Source organism: Cricetulus griseus, chromosome 8 (assembly GCF_003668045.3).
Source record: "Cricetulus griseus strain 17A/GY chromosome 8, alternate assembly CriGri-PICRH-1.0, whole genome shotgun sequence".
Classification (NCBI taxonomy): domain Eukaryota; kingdom Metazoa; phylum Chordata; class Mammalia; order Rodentia; family Cricetidae; genus Cricetulus; species Cricetulus griseus.
In genome coordinates, this window is record NC_048601.1 from 6,185,233 (window position 1) to 6,206,337 (window position 21,105).

Below are 21,105 nucleotides of genomic sequence, written 5' to 3' on the forward strand. Positions count from 1 at the left end.
ACCGTTCACTCGGGGGACTTATCTTCTAGCCTAGCGTGCTTATGCAACTATGCATGCATTGCAGAGTTAGGGTAGAAGGGGAATGTAGGGGACACTGTAACCCCGCCTGCTAGGGGCTGGCTACAGGTGTGTCTGACCACGCCCACAGGGGAACAACTGATATTCTTAACAGGGAGTTCTAGTCTGTAACAGGGAGGGGCCTACCGTGGAGGGCATGCTGGGAAAGGAGAAGCTCGGTGAGTCCATGAATGTGTAACTATGGACAGTGTGACAGAGGGCAGGATGGGTGAAAGGTGCAAGAACCATGGCTGAAGAACCAAGGACTCAGTGCCAGCCAGGGCCAGGCCTGCGCTTCACATCTCGAGCCATCCCCTCTCCAGACTCCATCCCTTCTGTCTGTTGCCCTTCCTCTCCCTGCCCTGTTCTAAACACACAAATCCTCAGTACAGGCAGAAAACTCAGAAAAACCACGTTTGCCTTTCTTGAGCTGCCCACAGGGAAAAGCACAGTGGTCCACGGCTGCCTCCCTTGTCATGAATGTTTATACCATTAGCCACAAAATCTGGTTGAAAGAGCAACAAAAGCAAAGTGGTGGGTGACGATGGGCCACATGGCTGGATGGGCTTGCAAGAGCGGACATCTGGCTGCCCATGGCAGCAAATGTGGTCCACATGGCACAGAGCTGTGGAATAGGCGGTCCATGAAGTACGGAGACAGAAAGAGCCCTTCCTTTCTCAATCCAGGCAGTCCTTCTCATGCCTGCCGTGCTTTGTTAATGAACTCTGCCTTAGCACCTCGTTCCAGGTGGACTCACAGCCCCTTTCTGCCTCAGAAAAGGAAATTTCAGCTTCTTTGATTTAATATTGCCCTTTCTGTTGAACTGGCCATGCCTACCTAGAAGGATGCTTTCTCTAGACTGAACCGGACCTCTGGGAAGTTTGGGAACACACCCCAATAACTCAGAATGTACATTTAGATATGAAGTGTGAAATCATTTCATGTCATCAAATTTTATCAGATTTTCATATATCCAAGCAAGGAAAGCCACAATAACCCCCAACTGGTATGGGCATGTTAGATGACATCAGCACAGCAAATGAACCTTTAATTTATAAATTCGCAAGTGAGAAAAGCCAAATAGCAGCTCAAACTGAGCACCTGAGCGATCACACCTGCTTGCCTTGATGGTCACACTCTTGAGTGATCACACCTGCTTGCCTTGATGGTCACACTCTTGAGTGATCACACCTGCTTGCCTTGATGGTCACACTCTTGAGTGATCACACCTGCTTGCCTTGATGGCCACACTCTTGGGTGATCACACCTGCTTGCCTTGATGGTCACACTCTTGAGTGATCACACCTGCTTGCCGTGGTGGTCACACTCTTGAGTGATCACACCTGTTTGCCTTGGTGGTCACACTCTTGAATGATCACACCTGCTTGCCTTGGTGGTCACACTCTTGAGTGATCACACCTGTTTGCCTTGGTGGTCACACTCTTGAATGATCACACCTGCTTGCCTTGGTGGTCACACTCTTGAGTGATCACACCTGCTTGCCTTAGTGATCACACTCTTGAGTGATCACACCTGCTTGCCGTGGTGGTCACACTCTTGAGTGATCACACCTGCTTGCCTTGGTGGTCACACTCTTGAGTGATCACACCTGCTTGCCTTGGTGGTCACACTCTTGAGTGATCACACCTGCTTGCCTTGGTCACACTGAGAAATCACACCTGCTTGACTTGATAATCATACTCTAGGGAGAGCTTTTGTGGAAAAGCATGTAAATACTTTCAAGGAATTCCCTTTTTAATGCAGGAAAAAGAACTCATTTTGCTGAACGAGCTCTATGTGTAAACCTTTCATGGAACTACATACATCATCATGCTGTTTCTAAAATAATGAAATATTCACCTGTGTGCCTACAAACCAAAATGACTTTAAAATTAACTTTATGTGCTTTCTCTTCCTTAATTCTGTCATCGTTCACTTCACCTTCTCAATGCTCCATTACTATAATTAAATGTTTTTCTACCATGACTTTTTTGTACTTTATAGTTATTGCAGCAAGTTTTTATTTTTTATTTTGACAGTCTCACTGTGCATCCATGGACTAGCCTAAAACTCCTTATGTCACCAAGATGACCTCAAACTCAAGGGTTCCAACTGCGTCTGTCTTCCAGCATGCTGGGAATGAAAGTGTGTGCCACCACATTCAGGCATACACAAGCCATTTCTGAAGTATGTTCTCATTTGATGCACACGGACCTGTTAGCGGGGCCTTTTCCAGAGGAGGAGACTGTGGTCTGTGGATTTTCGTGGGTCTGCCATGTCCAATGAGGAAGTTTTGGCTAAAGCCAACCCAGGATACATTTTATTTCTTCTCTACACAGAGCTAATTCCCTACCCTTACACAGACAGGATTCCAAAACCACTTCTAGTAAGAGCTGGGCGGTGCTTGCTGGAAAGGCTAGTTTTTCACCTGCTTTTACATCATTTTAGCTTGTTCATTTGTGTTTTTTGGTCACTTTTTAAAATATCTACATTTGCTACGAATGTTTTCTCTACTTTTTAGAAAGATAAGTTATATTTGAAACGTTCAGGTATGGAAAGTTCCAAGTATGGGGATATTCAGGTAAGGAACAAATACAGAGATGTTTTAGTATGGCATACATATTGGGGCTTTCAGGCATGGGAACTTTTTCAGTGTCGTTTGTGTCCTGTCAAATTTAAAATATAAAATTACATAAAATGATGGAGCTAGACAGATTGCTCAGTGGTTAAGAGCCATACTGCTCTTTGAAAGCGGTTTCGCTCAGTTCCTAGTGCCCACATTAGCTGGCTCACAATTGCCTGTAACTCCAGCTCTAGTTATCCAGCTCCCTCTATTGGCCTCCCTGGCCATACACACACACACACACACACACACACACCACACACACACACAACACACACACATATATATATATATATATATATATATATATATATATAATTAAAAATACATCTTCTCATCTTATTTTTACTTTAGTAGTTATAGTTCTGGACCCTAGTAGGCCAGCAATTCTGTTGATTAAAAGAAATATTACCCAGCACTCAGGAGGCAGAGACGAGTGGATCTCTGTGAGTTTGAGGCTAGCCTGGTCTACAAAGCAAGTTCCAGGACAGGCTCTAAAGCTACACAGAGAAGCCCTGTCTTAAAAAACCAAACATGTATGTATGTATGTATGTATGTATGTATGTATGTATGTATTCTTTACTATTATTTACCTTTATAACAATACAAAAAGTCCCAGAATGGAAACTTAAATAAATAAACAAACAAACATTGCATGGGACTATATATTTAAATTACATCAGCATGTAAAAAATAAAATAAATGCTATAATGTTATTTTACCTTTAATTCCAAAAATATTATTCTTGCAGTAAAACCAACAGATTTTATAACCCAATCGTAAATTTAAGAAAAATGATATGGCTGTAGTAAAAGTAAGCTGCCAAAAAATAAAACAAATTTTTAAAAAAGTTTTTTAAATCCTTCCTATACTACAAAATAAAAAGAAATATTATTTATCTTTAAAAAACATTTGTGTCTGTCAATTAATTAATATGGAAGCAAAGTATGATTTTTCCAATTAAAGTTATTATGTAACTAGAGCCATTGGCTATGTTATGTCCAACATACACAGCCTTTGTTGCTTTGTTCTGTTTTATCTTATAAAGATACTTGAAATCCATATAGTGCTGAAATCAAGCTGGAGGTATCAGAGCTGCTTGTCAAATATTTTACATGAATCGACAATTTAAGACCTACATAGATTTTCAAGACCCTAAGTGGTAATGTGAACATATGTTTTGATACAAACTCAAGCTGAACTGTGCCATGTGAGGCCCCGTTAACCAACCATAACATGTGACATTCCTGCAGAACTTTATCACTTCGAAAGCACCGATTCAAGGAGCTTTTTATAATTTAAAATAAAAGCAGACTGTTAAACTTGAATTTTTTTATTGAAACATCCAAATATATTTGCTATGTCTTCAGCAGAGAAGGGGGCTTCAATGGAGACAGCAAAGGGGGAAAAAGAAGTCAGAGATCATAAAAGAGAGAAAGAAAGGACTTTTGAAAGAGAAATACGCCATGTAGGTGTGCTAAATTGTGTCGATTGAATGCATGCATACAGGGTGTGCGTGAAAGCACAGGGGAAGATGTAAGGGTCTAGAAAGAGCCAGTCCTTGCCATGTAACCTCTGGGGCAAGCTGAAATTATTTCCTAAGTAACAGACTACCAGTCTTTCTGAGTTAGTGTGCAATGGAGGCAGTAGCTACCCATGACTTTGGCTCATCAGAAAAACCAACTTTGGAACACTAGTGTAGATAACAACTCTCCAAGCGGGTGAAGGTTGGGGAGGGACAGTCATATTTCTGATGGTGGTTGGTCACAATTTTGTTGTGGGCCTGTCATCCTGACCAAGTCTTCAAATGTGAACAGATATTTTTCAGAACCTCTTTTATGAGACAAATTGAACTCTGATGTCACTGAAAAGTTTCTTGTGGTTTAATTGGCTTCCCAAGTAACACTTAAATCTCCCAACAATGCCATATGGCAATTTTACAACGCACTCCCCATAATTTGAGTAATGAGTAGGAGGTAACAAATTTACCTTGACTTTTATAATCACTTATTCAAAGAAACTATTTTTAAAATGTTTTCTCAAAATCACAAGAGGGAGCGTGGACATATGCTTCAACACAAACGTGAGCTGAACTATGGCTTGTAAGCTGGTTGACCAACGTGATCTATATGAGAAATGTATCACCTGACTCAGACACAGAACTTTTGCAACAGAGCCTGTATTACTTTTCAGTGCCTTTGATAAAACTCCATGAAGGAGTCATCTTACAAAAGAGTTTGTTTGGGTTTAGGATTCCAGGAGGAGAGTCCCTCATGGCAGGGGAGGCGTGGCAGCCAGAGCAGGAAGCTGACATCTTCAACCATGAGCATGAAGCAGAAAGAGAAAACAAAATGGGGTGAGGTCATGACCTCTCAAAGCCCACACCGTATGGCATACCTCCTCCAGCAAGGCTGCACCACCAAAGCATGCCCAAACAGGACCACCAACTGGGGACAAAGTATCCAAATGCCTGAGCCTATGGCTCATTCAAACCACCACAGACCTCTGTCCCCACTTTGAAATTTATACAATTTCAAATTGTGGTGTGATGTGCTAATATAGCTCTACAACTGCTGGCAGTTGGTTGAAACCCTGTCATTCTTATATGAAAGTAAGGTAAATATAGTTTAAGGTAAGCTAAGGATAACTATAAGTAAAAAATACATTAATTAATTAATTGATCCATACTGGGGTTTTTCCCTCTATAAGGATAACAACTTGTTTGATATCTCCATACTTGTACATTTAATTAAAATCATATTCCTAAAACTGAGAAATCACAGAGTCAAAGATTAGATTTAGATCATATGTTTCATGAGTTAATAGTAAAGAAATGAGAGTTGTTTAATCCAGGGAAAAGTTTCCGATTTAGGTAAATAAGAGCACCTCCGTTTTATAAAACCCTGGATAAATGTTAGAACTTTAGTCTTCCCACCTCTTATTCTAGTTTGATGAGTTGAACTACGCATGCCCCACAAGGAAATGCAGCAGAACACAGACAAATTACAGAAGAAGTGTAAAGGTCTAGGAAAATGGCTCAGTCATACAGTGCGTACTGTGGGAACATGAGGACTTGAGTTTGATCCCCAGAACCCATACAAAAAAATACAAGTACAGCGGTGTGTGTTTGTCTAGGGAGGCGGGGACTGTTGGGTTCATGGTCTCCCTGGCCAGCTGCGTGTTCAAGTAGGGTATCAGCCCTTAAAGTAATTACATTTCTTCTGAAATCTGTACAGCCTTTTGCCTGCCCACTGGCTGCCTTCTCATACCAAAGTGGGGGGTGATTCATAAGTCTACTCATACCAAAGGGGGGCTTCCTAAGTCTGCTCATACCAAAGGGGGCTTCCGAAGTACGCAGATATAGCTGCACTCCACTTACATATTAATGGGACATAGGGGCAAGATCTGGAGAGGGAACCGCAGAGATGTTCAAATCTTTCTATATGTAGTCTTTCTTTTAAAATAAGACACAAAGAGAATCAGTAACCTGGAAGACAACTAAAATGAGCAGAAAACCCCGCAGAGTAAACTCAAAGAATGGAAAAAACTTTAAATAGCTAACAAACACTGAAGGAGATTTAAACATGGGTCATATCTGAGAATATGAATTGCCTGTAATAGTGTTTATTAGTTTATACTGGTGAGGTTGCTCAGTAGGCAATGACACCCACTGCAAGCCTGCCCACGTGAGTGTGAGCCCCAGAACTCGGGCAGTAGACAGAGAGAACTGGGGCTACTAATTACAGCCTGTGTCTACAACAAATTTTCCTTAGTGTCCAACCTACTGAATTATCAAAAAGTCCACCCCACATTTTTTGAGGAATTTGAGTAGCCAATGAAGAAAGATAACAATTCTAAAGCTTTGTTGGATGACAACAATTAACTACACAAGAAGAAACATTGTTTAAGCCTCAAAATCTCCACTAGTGGCAAAGGAAGGTAGAAGGCAAGCGGGGGCCTCACAAATGACAAAAGAAAAAGTATCTCCAACCCCGGAATTCCATACCTAGCTAAACAATCCCACGGGAAAAGCAGAACATATAAACATCTACATAGATGCATGGGCCCCCGAAAATATACACCTCATCTTCCTGGGAATATTATCTAAAGATATATACTACAAAACTTAGAGGATAAACTCTAGACCCATTCCAGCAAAGTAGGCAAATCCTGAGGAATGCAAGACCACCAAGGTTAAAAAGAACCAGGCCAGAAAGGGAGAGAGGGTAGGCTTCAGGAAATATAAAGAATTCTAGAACAGAAAGAATGGGTATGAACCAACAAGCTAAAATGTGTACATTATTGGGACATAAGAAAAGCCTCTCTCTCACTAGTACCTTACCGCTGACCCAGGCTAGAGACACTGAACCTCATAGAAACAAGCAGATGTCAGGAAGGACCACCATTTACCTGGTTGCTACATTAGATAGACACACGGCATCCCAGTTCTTTCGCTGCTGAGACAAAACCCTGAATAAAACCACTTAGAAGAGCAGAGGGTTTATTTCACCTTACACTTTCAGGACACAAACCACCATTGAGGGAAATAAATGCAAGAACTGGAAGCAGGAACCAGGGAAGAACACTGCTTGCTGGATCTCTCTGGCTCATGCTTGGTTAGCTTCCTTATGCAGCCTAGGACCACCTGCCTAGGGAATGGAGTTGCCTACAGTGGGCTGAATCCTCCAACATCAATAACCAAGAGAATCCCCTACAGACATGTCTTCGGGTCCTCCATTGAGACTCCCTTTTCAAATGATGATAGACTGTGACAAGTTGATGATTAAAGATAGCCAGGACTAATGGGCAGACAGATGATAAATGATGACACTCGATAGATAAACGGTAGATTGACATCGTTAATTATGTATATATTTATACACGTAAGTAATCAATAACTATGTAATTGTTGGTGGTAAAATAAGGTGAACAGAAAAAAAAAAGCCTAGAAGTCTTTTCTTCTCTTTTTTTTATTTAGAAACAATCTTATTTTACAATCCCGGTTCCCTCTCCCTCCCATTCTTAATGATGCTTACACAAACAAGAAATGTAAATATGACCTGTCCTGAGGAGGTAAAGGTGTATTAAGGGCCTGTAGACTATAGTAAGTGGGGACAAAGTCATTCTCATCTTTCAGTTTGTGGGGAGTGAAAAAAAATGTTATCGAGAGGCCACAAGATGAGAAGTAAACGTTTTAACATATTTTAAATAATAAATGTAATTGATAATAGAACATAAGCACAAAACAATACAGACTGAAAATAGAACTATCAAATTATTGAGACTAAGAATCAAATGCAGTAAGCTGAACACAGCTCTTCCAGGGTCCTCAATGAGTAGGGCCATTGTCTCAATATATGCAGACATTAGTGAATGTATGTTACCCAGAGACGTGAAGATATACAACAGAAAGAAAGATTAATTCCAGAGACATGAAGATATACAACAGAAAGAAAGCTTAACTCAGACTGCCTAAAACTATCATAAACAGTCTCTCTAGGTAGGCTTCGACTCAGACATGCTCCAATTTATCCCAGCAGCTGAAGTCCACTCAACCTTCCCAATCAACCAGTTGGAACTAGAATTGACATGGGTGAGCAGAAAGTCTCTGCATAGCAGTTAAGAGCAAGGACTAAAATCCTAGCTAGGAGACCTGGATGTGGAACTCTCCATACAGTCACACTGTACCTGTGTGTGTAACACAGTTGCTGGAGTTTACTGGCTGAAATGTCTTACTTGGCCCTGCAACATCACTGTATGAAAAAAAAAAAATCACACTGCTACAGGATAACAGAAAAATCAAACAAACAACAACAACAAAAAATGTGAAAGGGTTCCCTTATCAAAGCTTGGTTTATATTTATTTTAAGGGTGTTCAAAAATCCACTCCACACGGTTCGGTTTTACAGCTCTTGAAGATGAGCTCCAAAATCACAGATATTTGAGCATTCCTATCAGCATACGAGAGCCGCCCTCACAGCTGGCACCCAGCATCCTTTCCTCTGCCTCTCTAAATCGGTGGGAAGCTCCTCAGATCTCCTTCTACGAACAGAACATTTTCTCTCCTGGCAGTGGGGAGCCACAAAGGGGAACGGGCACGATGGATGTGCCGCTGGTGTGGAAATTTCCACACAAGATAGCTAACTAACACAAGCACAAGTTCAGGCAAGAAACCTAAGAGTCTATTAATTATTGCAAGATGGATGGTTATTTTTTTTTTTTAGGAAACTGAGCTGATAGCTAAAATACAGAATGCATGTGGAAGGTTTTTTGATGTGAGGGGGGAGAAAGGAAGAGAGAGGAAAGGGAAAGGAAGCAGGACAAGAGGTGGGAATGAATGCCTTGCCGTGGACACCCCACCAGCACTCACCAGAGGAAATCAAGTTGCCGCCAGTTTGGCTGGGGTTCAGCGCCATCTGCATAGTATTTAAAAGTGTGAGCCAAACTCTGAGCTATTTCACTGGAGTTAGGAAGGAAGGGCTCCAATCTATATCTGAAACTCAACCGCTCCCACTCCTGGGCATGACTGGGAAGAGCTTACAGAGGTCAAGAAACCGCCACAGCACAAGGAGCCTTTTGCAGTCCTGTACAACCAGGAAGCCGGGGCCATGAACTTGAAAGGTCCGCTTCCTGGCTCCCGAGCGATGGGGGAATCCTTCCCGGACATGAGAGGGAAAGGTATAAGATAAAGAAAGTAATGTTCATAGACAAGCAGACAGGGAGCTTGCTGCGTAGAGGTTTTGACAATCATTAATTCATTCCTCCATGCAGGAGCCACCTGTCATATTGTCACGGTGCGTATCTAGCAAGACACTCCTAGGATGAGATTCCAGATGAGGAATTCTTGTCAAATGTGGTTTTCCCTTCAGAATCCAGTTATTTGTTCTCACCTAAGTCACTATTCAAACTTGAATCTCACTTTCTTTCAATATCCATGAAACATTTAGCAAAAGGAAAAAAAAAAAACAGAATTAAATAAGCTAACATGATATATGGGAAAACATGGTTACTAGAGAACACAGCTAAACGTTTATTGAATGTTTGTTGTTGCCAAGCTCTACTTTTCATATAACAAGTTTAATTGACCTCCTCACAAGCCCGTAAAGGGAGGTCCTGTTATGCCACTCATTTGCAGATGAGAACACTAAATCAGAAGGTACTTATTACACCCTACTGGGAGCAGACCCCAAAGCAGGAGCCAGAGCTGAGCAAATCAACCCTAGGTGTTGGGCTCTTGAGTCTTTGCACTCCTTGTATTGATTGCTGCCATCCGTGTTCATGTCAAAACCAACTTATTGCTACTTCTCACAGTTCTTCAGAGTAGCAGGGCTCAGCAGGTACCACTTGGGGAGTCACAAGCCGCTCTAGTTGGCAGCTAGAGCAAGAGTCAAACGGATAGTCCAGGCAGGATATCTAAATATCTATCTAAACTGACTTTTCTTTGAGCACTTATTAAAGATAGCTAGGGACTGATGCACATGTTCTCTCTCTCTCTCTCTCTCTCTCTCTCTCTCTCTCTCTCTCTCTCTCTCTCTCTCTCTCTCTCTCCATAGGCATTGTGAGGAGCATAGTGGCATCAGCTGCGAGTCCTGTTATTGTTGTCATCATCATCACCAACATCATCACCATCACCATCCAGTATCTCAAGCCCAGGAGTTCCTGAAGTTTTGGTTTTACTACATTCTACTGGTCAAAAAGTCACAGCATCAAGGCAGACAGACACGCGGGGAGGAGAGCACTAAGAGTTGAAAGTTGCAGAAACCTGGCTCACCAGCATGGGAGAAGACCAGACACTGGAGAAGGTTACATCAGGGTTGCTGTGAAAGAGGTTAGTTGGCAGAGAACGACGGAAGTCTTCCCTACATGCAGCACATAGAGCATACTGAAGAAAAGCCCAGGAATATACAGGTGTGAGATGGGTGGGTGCTGTGCAAATGTCCTGTGAAAAAAGTCATGAGCCTTCGAATAGCCTACTCCTACTCTCAGGTTTTCCCTTTCTTAACAAGCTGTCTCTATTCCTAAATTTTTAAATATAAACACATTTATTTATTTTGTTTTTAACTTTTATTCTTCTCCCATACATTGCATTCTGGCAGCAGTTTCCCCTCCCTCCACTCCTTAGCCCCTACCCCCACCTCTCCTTCCCCACAGATACAGTACTCCTCCCAGAGATATCCACTGAACATGACTTAACATGATACAATAAGACTGGGCACAAGTCGTCATGTCATATCAAGAATAGATGAGGCAACCCAGTAGTAGGAAAAGGACCCTAAGATCAGGTAAAAGAGTCAGAGATGCCCCCACTCCCATTGCTGGGGATCCTAGAAGAAAACCACACTACACAACAATAAGATATGTACAGACGACCTAGCTCAGACCCATACAAGAACCATGTCTGTGGCGTCAGTCCCTGTGAGCCCCTATAAGGCCTGCTTAGTTGGTTCTGTGGGCCATGTTTGTGGTATCCTTGACCCTTCTGTCTCCTACAATCCTACCTGTCCCTCCTTGGCCCTGCCTACTGTTTGGCTGTGGGTATCTGCATCTGCTCCGATCAGTTGCTGGATAATGCCCCTCTGATGACAATTGGACTAGGCACTGATCTATAAACATAGCAGGATGTCATTAGGGATCATATAAGACCTTGAAAGGAAATCCTCAACTTCATATGGAAAAAGAAAAACAAAAACCGGGACAGATAAAACAATCCTGTACAATAAAGGAATAACTGGAGGTATCACCACCCCTGATTTCAAGCTACACTACAGAGCTATAGTCATAAAAGTCGCATAGTATTGGCATAAAAACAGACCGGTTGATCAATGGAATTGAATTGAAGACACAGACATAAATCTGCACACCTATGGACACCTGGTTTTTGATAAAGAAGCCAGAAATACACAATGGAAAAAGAAACCATCTTCCACAAATGGTGCTGGTTTAACTGGATGTCAACATGTGTAGCAATGCAATCAGATCCATATCTATCACCCTGCATGAAACTCAAGTCCAAGTGGATCAAAGACCTCAACATAAAACCAAAAACACTGAACCTAAAGAAAAAATAAAAGAGAGAAAATGAGGAATAGCTTTGAACTCACTGGCACAAGAGACAGCATCCTGAACAGAACACCAATAGTACAGCCACTAAGAATGACAATCAATAAATGGGACCTCATGAAACGAAAATTTTTCTGTAAGGCAAAGGACAACATCAATAGGACAAAGTTCAGCCCAAAGAATGAGAAAAGATTTTTTTACCAACTCCACATGTGAAAGAGGGCTAATATGCAAAACATAAAAAGAACTCAAACTAGACATCAACAAGCCAAATAATTCAATTAAAAATTGGGGCACAGACCTAAACAGAGAATTATCAACAGGAATCGCAAATGGCTGAGAAACACTTAAATATTCAACATCCTTAGCCATCAGGGAAATGCAAATCAAAATTACTTTGAGATTCCATCCTACACCCATCAGAATAGCTAAGATTAAAATCACAAGTGACAGCTTATGCTGAAGAGGATATGGAGAAAGGGGAACACTTCTCCACTGCTGGTGGGAGTGCAAACTTGTACAGCCAATATAGAAATCAGTATGGTGGTTCCTTAGAAAATTGGGACTCAACCTACCTCCAGACACAGCTATACCACTCCTGGGCATTTACTCAAAGAATGCTTCATCATACCACAAAGACACTTTGCTCAACAACGTTCATTGCAGGTTTATTCGTAATAGCCAGAATCTGGAAACAACTAGATGCCCCTCAACTGAAGAATAGATGAGGAAAACGTGGTGCATTTATACAATAGGGTATTACTCAGCTGTTAAAAAGTGATGTCATGAAATTTGCAGGCAAATGATTGGAACTAGAAAAGATCATCCTGAGTGAGGTAACCCAGACCCAAACAGACAAAAATGGTTGCACTCACTATAAATCGATACTAGCTGTTAAGTAAAAGATAAACATGTTACAATCCACAGACTCAGAGAAACTAAGTAAAAAGGAGAGGTGGGCGGGGCAGGGAGCAGATCTCCTTCAAAAGAAGAAATAGAATAGATTTTTGTGGGTGGGCTGGGGGTGGGTGGGGATGGGAGAGGAGGGATCTGGTGGGGGAAATGATAGAGACAGAGAGAGTACTGGGAGAGATGACTGGTATTGGGGGACATTTGGGAGGCAAAGCAGAAACCTAGTACAGTGGAAACTACCTAGAATCTACTTGAGTGACCCTAACCAAGGTCTCCCAGTAACAAAAGATACAGAGCCTAAACCTGCTGTGTTCTGTAACCTGACAAGGCTCCTAGCAGTGGAAATAGATAATAACCCATCCACAAAACCTTCAACCTGCAATCTGTCCTGCCTGCAAGATGAGCTGGGGCAATGGAGGTGCAGAACTAGTGGGCGTGGCCAACCAATGACCGATCCAACTGGAACCTGTTGTTGTGAATTGAAGCCCACACCTCCACCCCTGACCCTGCCTGGTGCCTGGATGGCCAAGAACCAGAGGCAGGAAGGTCCAGAGACCGGGGTAGGAATAAACATTACTGGCAGAAGAGAAAGAAAGAAAGAAAGAAAGGAAGGAAGGAAGGAAGGAAGGAAAGAAAGAAAGAAAGAAAGAAAGAAAGAAAGAAAGAAAGAAAGAGATCCTGGGCCTCCTCAGCAGGTGTTCTCCAGACTCAGACCCACATCTGTAACCTTAGCAGCTAGTCATTAGACAATATCACCAACATCTTAGTCATAGTACACTGAGGCTAAGAACATGAACTAAATGGCTGGAATTCTGAGTTCAGTCTTAACAAAGCAAAGCAATGCTACTGAAAATAAGCTGGCAGGAAATTCTTTCCCAAACAGCTCTCTCTTCTGCAACAGAAACCAACAGAAGCAGAACTAAGTCTAGTCCTGAGACTCACAGCGAAGATTCTGCTGACAGGAACTCCAAAATGTCTGGAAAAACATTAAACCTCATTAAGTAAAATTTAAAAAAAAAAAAATGCCTTTTCGTAAATGACCGCACTCCTTAGAACCAAGTTCAGTCTCTCTAGAATGCAAACACTTTCCTAATTGAATTCTTGCCTTGGCTCAGTTGCTAATTAGCCTTGACCAAGTCACTTCTTAGCAACACTTTTCCCTTCCTGGAAAGAGAAACACGTTCTCTGCTCCCTAGACAATCAATGGGATGGCACACAAAGATAAGGGGAGACCTGCAATGCAGGCTCCGCCCCAAGGCTCGCTCCGAAGGCTCCGCCCATCAGCATCCGCCCCTGCAGGCTCCGCCCCGAAGGCTCCGCCCCGAAGGCTCCGCCCATCCGCATCCACCCCGAAGGCTCCTCCCAGTCAGCCTCCCCCTCAGGATCATGGGCTTAGCAGAAGATGCCTCCTCCTCTGGACTAAAAGCGCCACTCAACTCTTCTGCATGGTAGTAGCTTCCTCATCTCCTAAAACAGGGTGCAGCCTACAGATAAGGTGGACACACGCTTCATCTTCCAAGAAGAAGCCTATGTTTTAAGTACAAAATGGAATTTCTAACTACTGCGCTGTGGAACAAAACATCCAGGTCAGCTGTCTGCTCCTAAGCTACCCTGGCAGATGGTCCAGAGTTGATTGCTGAATGTAACCATTATTGCTATCACTGTGATTTGCTCCCATCTCACTGCAAACTACCCTCTCCCCATCCCTACCTCACTCCCAAAAGAATTGGTTTGAATTTTCAAAGCCAGGACTCAAGTCTGTCCCATGTCTAATGAGGAGGTAGCACTGTCACCAACAGACTTCTACTCTGAATGTCATTCTCCCTCCCAGGAACTGGGATGACATTCCATTATTCTGTAATTCTGTATTCTATATTCTATAATTCTACATCCTATAATGACTTAGCGCCTCTAAGAGAGCAAGCTCCGCCTTAGACGGGGGGGCGGGGGACGACCATCATAAGCAAAAAAATAAAACAAAAATCAATTCAGTTGAAGAGAGGGAGGAGGGATTGTCTGAGCAAGCGTGAGGGGAAGGTCATGGCGGGAAAACCACAGAGACAGCTGACGGGAGCTGGTGGGAGCTCATGGACTACTGTCTGTCTGTCAGCGGGGGAACCTGCGTGGGACCCAACTAGGCCCACTGAATGTGGATGACAGTTAAGTGGCTTGATCTGTTTGGGGGCCCCTGGCAGTGGGACCAGGACTTATCCCAGGGGCCTGAACTGGCTCTTTGGAGCCCATCCCCTATGCCAGGATAGATGCAGGGGAAGGGGTTTGATCCCACCTCAACTTGGTATGCCAGACTTGTTGACTCCCCAAGGGAGGCCTTACCCCCTGAGGAGATGATTGGATGGGGGAGGTACTGGGTGGGAGAAGGGGAGAAAGGGGGAACTGAGAGTGGTATTAAAATGAAAGAAATAATAAAAATATAATAATAAAATAAAATAAATACACACCTTCAGAGAAGGTATCTTCTTACAGGCAAACAGAAAACACCTGCACAGGTAAAGCAGGCTCTTACTGTGTTAAGTGTAGTAAAGGATCTAAAACAGTAAGATCTGAAGGGTGACATTTTCACCTGAACTCCTGGTCCCCAGCTGGTGGCAATGTTCTGGGAGTTTGGGGGAACCTTTAAGAGGTGGAGCCCTTCTGGTGAAAGTGGTGACTGTGGGTGGGACTTGAGGTTCACATTGGCCCTGCTTCCTATCTGCTCTCTGCTTCTTGACCCACCCGAATGCGAGCAAGCAGCCTTATACCCCTGCCGCCATGATCTGAGCTGTTTCCACCACCCTGCCTTCCCTACCTTGCTACCTTCAAGCTAGGAGCCAAGGCCAAGGGACCCTTCATCCTTTAAGTTGCTTCTGGCATACATGTGGCAGGTGTTTAATAACAGCAATGAGAAAAATACCTAATGTGGCAAGTCAGTGAAGAAGGGTTTTGGAGAAGGCACGCAGGAAAAGAACCATTTGACCTGAAACTAGAACAGGCGAACACTACAGGCACAGGAAGGACTGGGGATGGTGCCCTGGGCAAGGAGATCAAGAAATACAAAAGTCTAAATGATGATGACCCCCAGAGTGCAGGGTAGAGAAATAGAGTTTATATGGCAGGAGCCTAAGACACAAAGGAGAGACGCGCTGTGGCCCTTGGGGACACAGGCTCTGGAATCGCACTGACCAACCTACAGCAGTCACTTGTGCCAGGTGGCTGGCATTTCTGCCAGGAGCGCATCTGTCCAAGCAGTGTCATATTGCAGAGCTGCTCACGCACGCCTTAAACCACATGGAAACATCTGCGCCACTCTGCGCGTGGTAGACGCAATTCGAGGAAGCAGGTCACTGTGAGTGCCTCAAGCAAAGGCTGCGAGGTGAATAATGAAGGGTGGCGCTCATGAAGTCCTAGCCTAAGGGTGGACATCAAAGTTAAAACTGAAAGCATCTCTAGGAACTTTTTGTGCTTTACATCTCTCTGGGTAGTCCCCCAAATTTCACAGATTCATCTATCTAAATACAAATCGACAGGGCAGGGATTGGGACGAAGCAGGTTTATTTCTAGAAACTCAGGCCCAGCGCCTTTACCCGTGACCCCACTCACTGGTCTCCGTGCCTCTTACACATCACTATTAGTTTTCATCAAATACAAGCAGTGTTCAGGCACCGAGCTCCCTTCCCTCCTCACAGCCCTCGGCACATCTGACTTTATGCCTTTCATAGAGTAAAATACTGCTGTTCATAAAGAAAGTTCAAGCTAGCAGGTCCATGCTGGAAGGGGTTAAGCCTTCTAGATAAGCCCTGGCCTTTCTGCGCTTGTCCTGGGCAGCCCCCGCCATGCGAAGTCTGTCCCAGCTGTTCTCCTGAAATGGACAGTGTATGAAGTCCTTTGTGCAGCTCCGCAGGTATGTTAATTATAGACTACACAGATACATCTAGAACCCTTGGCAGTGGCAAGGCTGTAGTTAATGCCTTGTCTAACAATGCCTCCAATGGTGGGCATTGTGAGGGCTGTAAGGGACTGTCCTGTCATGGCTTCAGATAATCCCCGAGTCCTTTGATCACTCTGGTTACGTCTCCTACACAATTTCATTGCAAAATAGATCTTTTTTTTATTTCCTTTTATAATCATCCTTCCAAATTGATAATAGGGATGAGCCCCGGAATAAGGTGCGAGAGAATTACATTGACTGCCATGACAATAATTTCCAGTCAGTAAAATCCATTGCCATTACAGAAATGCAGCCGCTGGCCCGGCCCAAGTATAACCGAGTCCTCTGAGAAGTGAGGAATCCCAGTAGCATTTCCTAACTTTGATTTCAAATGGAAAAAAATTCTGTTTTGCCAAAGATCGCATTTTGAAAAAAAAAATAGGTGAATCCGATAATTTTTTTAAATGCCAAATGAATAAGAAACTAAAGCAATTTGAATGACCTGCCATAGAAATCAAAAGGCACTCCTGCAGAAGAACCAGCATGTGGGGCTCTCATTTGAAAAATAATAAAGGTAATTAAATCACCCCTTTTACTGAGCCCAAGGAAATCCCACCAAGATAAAACCAGTTTGCCAGCTCATTAGGTAAAGTACAGAGAGGCAGATAGAGTCAGCTTAGTCCCTTGGGGCACAGGGAACTGCCCACAAGGAAACATCAGTCAGGGGCCTGGATGTCTGTGCCACAGGAAGCATCTTCCAGCTCCATAGCCCAGCTTTTATGTAGCTAAGGAAGCGCTCCTGAGGGCCACCCTTTGACTTGAGGAGAAAGAAGCCGAGGTGACAACCTGAAACAGAGACAACAAGTCTCACTGTCAGGGTTCCCCAGGTCCAGAGCAATCACACTATGGTTTTCCGAGTTCTATCCACTTTGAATACACAATGAAGAGATACAGAAGTAGGACCCACACAGGAAGGCTACTTATTTGTGGCCACATTTTAGTGGCCCTTTGAGTTCCATCACCGGGCTAGTGGTAACTAATGAAAGCAACCTTGTTGAGTCTGAGGAGGGGCAGTCTTTAAAAACAAGGAGATGGTCACAACTACAACAGCAATACCCCCGCTTCTGAAGACATCATTCACCTTTATGGATAATCTGATTTAAATCAGGTCATGGGCACTGAATCCTACTAAGAATATGACATCGAAAACCAAATAGGAGAGCAGCCCTAGCTCCCAGGGACTCAGAGTGAGGTGGGGGTGCTCACCTCTCCATATTTGACCGGCCTAGTTAGATTATAAAACTTAAGGAAAGAAACTATGTCCCCTATTCCCTTTGTGTGCAGCAGACAAAAGCAAGTGTTACCGGTAGGAAACGGGCTTGGAGAATCTTTGTCCGTGCCGGGCCATCATGTTAAGACAAAGTTCCTTGTAAGTCAGAACTTCAGTATAGAAGAATGTAGCTTTAGGGGGCATTGTTAGTTACTAAGTGGGGAGCTGGAGGGAGGAGCCTAAGTCCGGGCCAAGTAGCAGGAGAAATGGAAATTCATAACATGCATGGCTCCCAGCTTACTAGGAAGTAGAAAACAGCATCAAACACTCTATGACGGCCCCATCGCCTATTCCATCAGCCACGGCAAGCCAGAAACAATAGATTAGTGCTCCGATGTGAAGATCTGCTAAAATCATCAGCCTGAGACATTCTGTTCTTTTTTTTATCTTTTCCTATAACAATATTTCACAGTTCAAGTTTTGTCATCGCTTGTCCTTTTTACAATCTTTTTCACGATTTTGAAACATGCAGCGTGCATTCTGCAGAAAGGGGGAACGGGATAACACCAGATTTACTCTGACCTTTTTGAGGTTCCAAATTTAGTTAGCCATTTCTATCCTCCTAGCTTTTCAGAGGCTCATGTGCTCAAACTAAAAACGGCAAGCCCCTCTCAAATTACCAGCACTTAAAAGGTTAAACTGTTTATTTTTACCCTACTAGCAGAGAGTTAAACTGCAGTGGGTTGCACCTCACTTTGACAAAGATCATAGCAAAGAATCCAGAAATTATCCATCTTTAGTTCTTTCTGTGTTCACTGCTCAGATCTGTCTGGGAGTCTCCATCGCAACTTTTGCCAGCTGCTAGAACTGCTTGGCTAGCGTAGGTAGAAAGAACCCTGTTAGTACCTTTCTTCCCTCAAGCTATCTTCTTGGCCCACTAAAGCCTCCAGTGCAGAGTTCAGACTCCCAGGAGAAAGGATGGAGATTTCAGTGGCAGCAGAGTGAGCCCTCAGGCCTCCCATCAGGAAGAAAGAAACTCTCATGTTTCTACACAGAGCAGCTCACATTTGGCTTCGTACACTGCATCTGTGGCCAGAAATACTCAGCAAAGAAAGGTCCAGGTCACCAGCCTTTGTATAAAGAGACAGGTGTAAAACAGGAACTGTGGCGGTAAAACTTCCATCTACTGTGTGTCTTGTTTTATCTTTCCCCTTCTCTCACAGGCTCTCTGAAGATTAATTTTTATCATTCCTTTTCTCAATGCCCCATTTTGGGAGCACACATACAAAACCTGAGCATCACCAGGCAGCCAGCAGCAGACTGGTTCTGTCACCTCTGTTGAAAAAAAAAGACAAAAAACTTCTTTTTGAAGACAAATGGCATCACCAGGGGGAAGTGGGCTCTCGGGGGAGGGGGGACACCAAGTACTTCCCAGCCTCATTCACTTTCTTCCCCACCCCTGGAGTACTCTCCACTTTCTGCCCAAATAGCTTATCTTTTCTTGCCCGTTCCAAAACCTGCTTTGAGAACACATAAATGGCTGGCATAGTTTCCTAGCATCAGAAAAGTGAACTGGCCACTCTCACAAAACAAAGAAAGCCTGCTGAGCCGTTGAAAATGAAAGCATCAGAAACACGGGTTTTTGTTTCTTAGAGGAGAATGCTTGGCTTGGCCTTTGGTGGCCTGGTTTAGATTTTTGTCACCTGCACCGTGAGTACAAACCTAGAAAGAACAAGAAGGTAGTGTAGTTAAAATATGGACTAGAGATGGCTCAGCAGTTAAGAACGCTCACTGCTCTTCCAGAGCGCCTGAGTTCAGTTCCCAGAACCCACATGGGACAGCTCTGACCACATGTAGCTCCAGGTCCAGGGGATCAGACCGCCTCTCTCTCTCTCTCTCTCTCTCTCTCTCTCTCTCTCTCTCTCTCTCTCTCTCATGCACGGAGTCTTAAAAAGAATGTATATGAGCGTTAGATGGAGAAAGTCAGTACTCATGAAAAGCTGATTGTCTATGAGATCCCAACACCTCCACTCTTAGGAAACCACTATGTGATAACAAGTGGAATATTATATGAACGTGTCACCCTCTCAAGCCTCTGCTGGCCTAGGTTTCATAAATGTGTTGGCATCCAAGGAATTTTCACTGCATAAAAGGTCTGTCTCCCTCTTGCCAAATATACCACACAAGATCCCGAAGACACACATGAGTCAAATCTCATGAGAAGTTAAATTCCTAATTCAATATGTGAGGTAAAAATTGTACAGTCAAAATTACTCTTGAAAATACAGCAGATTATCAGCAGACTACACATGTGTTTGTATGTACAGCATCATACAGCAGTCATTAGGCTAAATTGTGGTGCCCAGTGCTGACTTCATGGGAAAATGAGGAGAATCTATACAGTTCTTCAGCATCCAAAATCTTCTGTAAGAAGAAATAAAGCTGTCAGTCTTTTTGCTAGCTTGGTTTGCTCTAGTCCCTGATAATATTTGATCTAGAGAGTCCTAACACGTATCAACAGGTCTGTGTGTGAGACAGCATTCAACTAAGTAGCGTCATCAGTATGCGGACCTGATACGACAACTTGTGGTCTGTGACTTTATAACCCTAATAACTTTATGAAGCATACTCAAATCCCTTACATTATCTGACTCTTACCATGTAGGACTTGCATGAGCATCTCAAATGCAAATGAAGAAAGGAAGGCTTGAAATTCAAATGGATGGCTCTAGTTCACTGTAGTCAGTGAGGCAGAATTGGGAGATCAAATCAGATTCACTTATGTCTGGCTCAGTGTCTCTCTCAAGGAAGCTCACTGCTCGCAGGTGACAGAAATCCATTTCCTCAGGGCAGGCGGGTGGGAGAGCATGCCACAAAATAAAGATGGACACACATCTTCCAGAGGACAGTAAGATTTGTGAATGAACAACAAAACCACGATTTTAAAAGTGCAGAAAAATCTTAGTAATATGCTAATATTAGGAACTTCACTTACTGTTGCTAACCACACCCGAAATCCGTGTTATGCTCGCCCTTAAACTTCACAGAGTATATCAGAAGAGGGGGAATATGAAGAGGAAAACCACAGAGAGGGCTAGAGGGATAGCTTAATAGGTAAAGTGCTTGCCTGGGGAACAAGATGACCTGAGTTCAATCCCCAAAGAATAAAAACCAGGTGTAGAAAAATATGTTTGCTATCTCAGCACTAGGGAAATGGAGACTGGCAGATCACTGGGGCTCCCACCAACCAGCCTCACC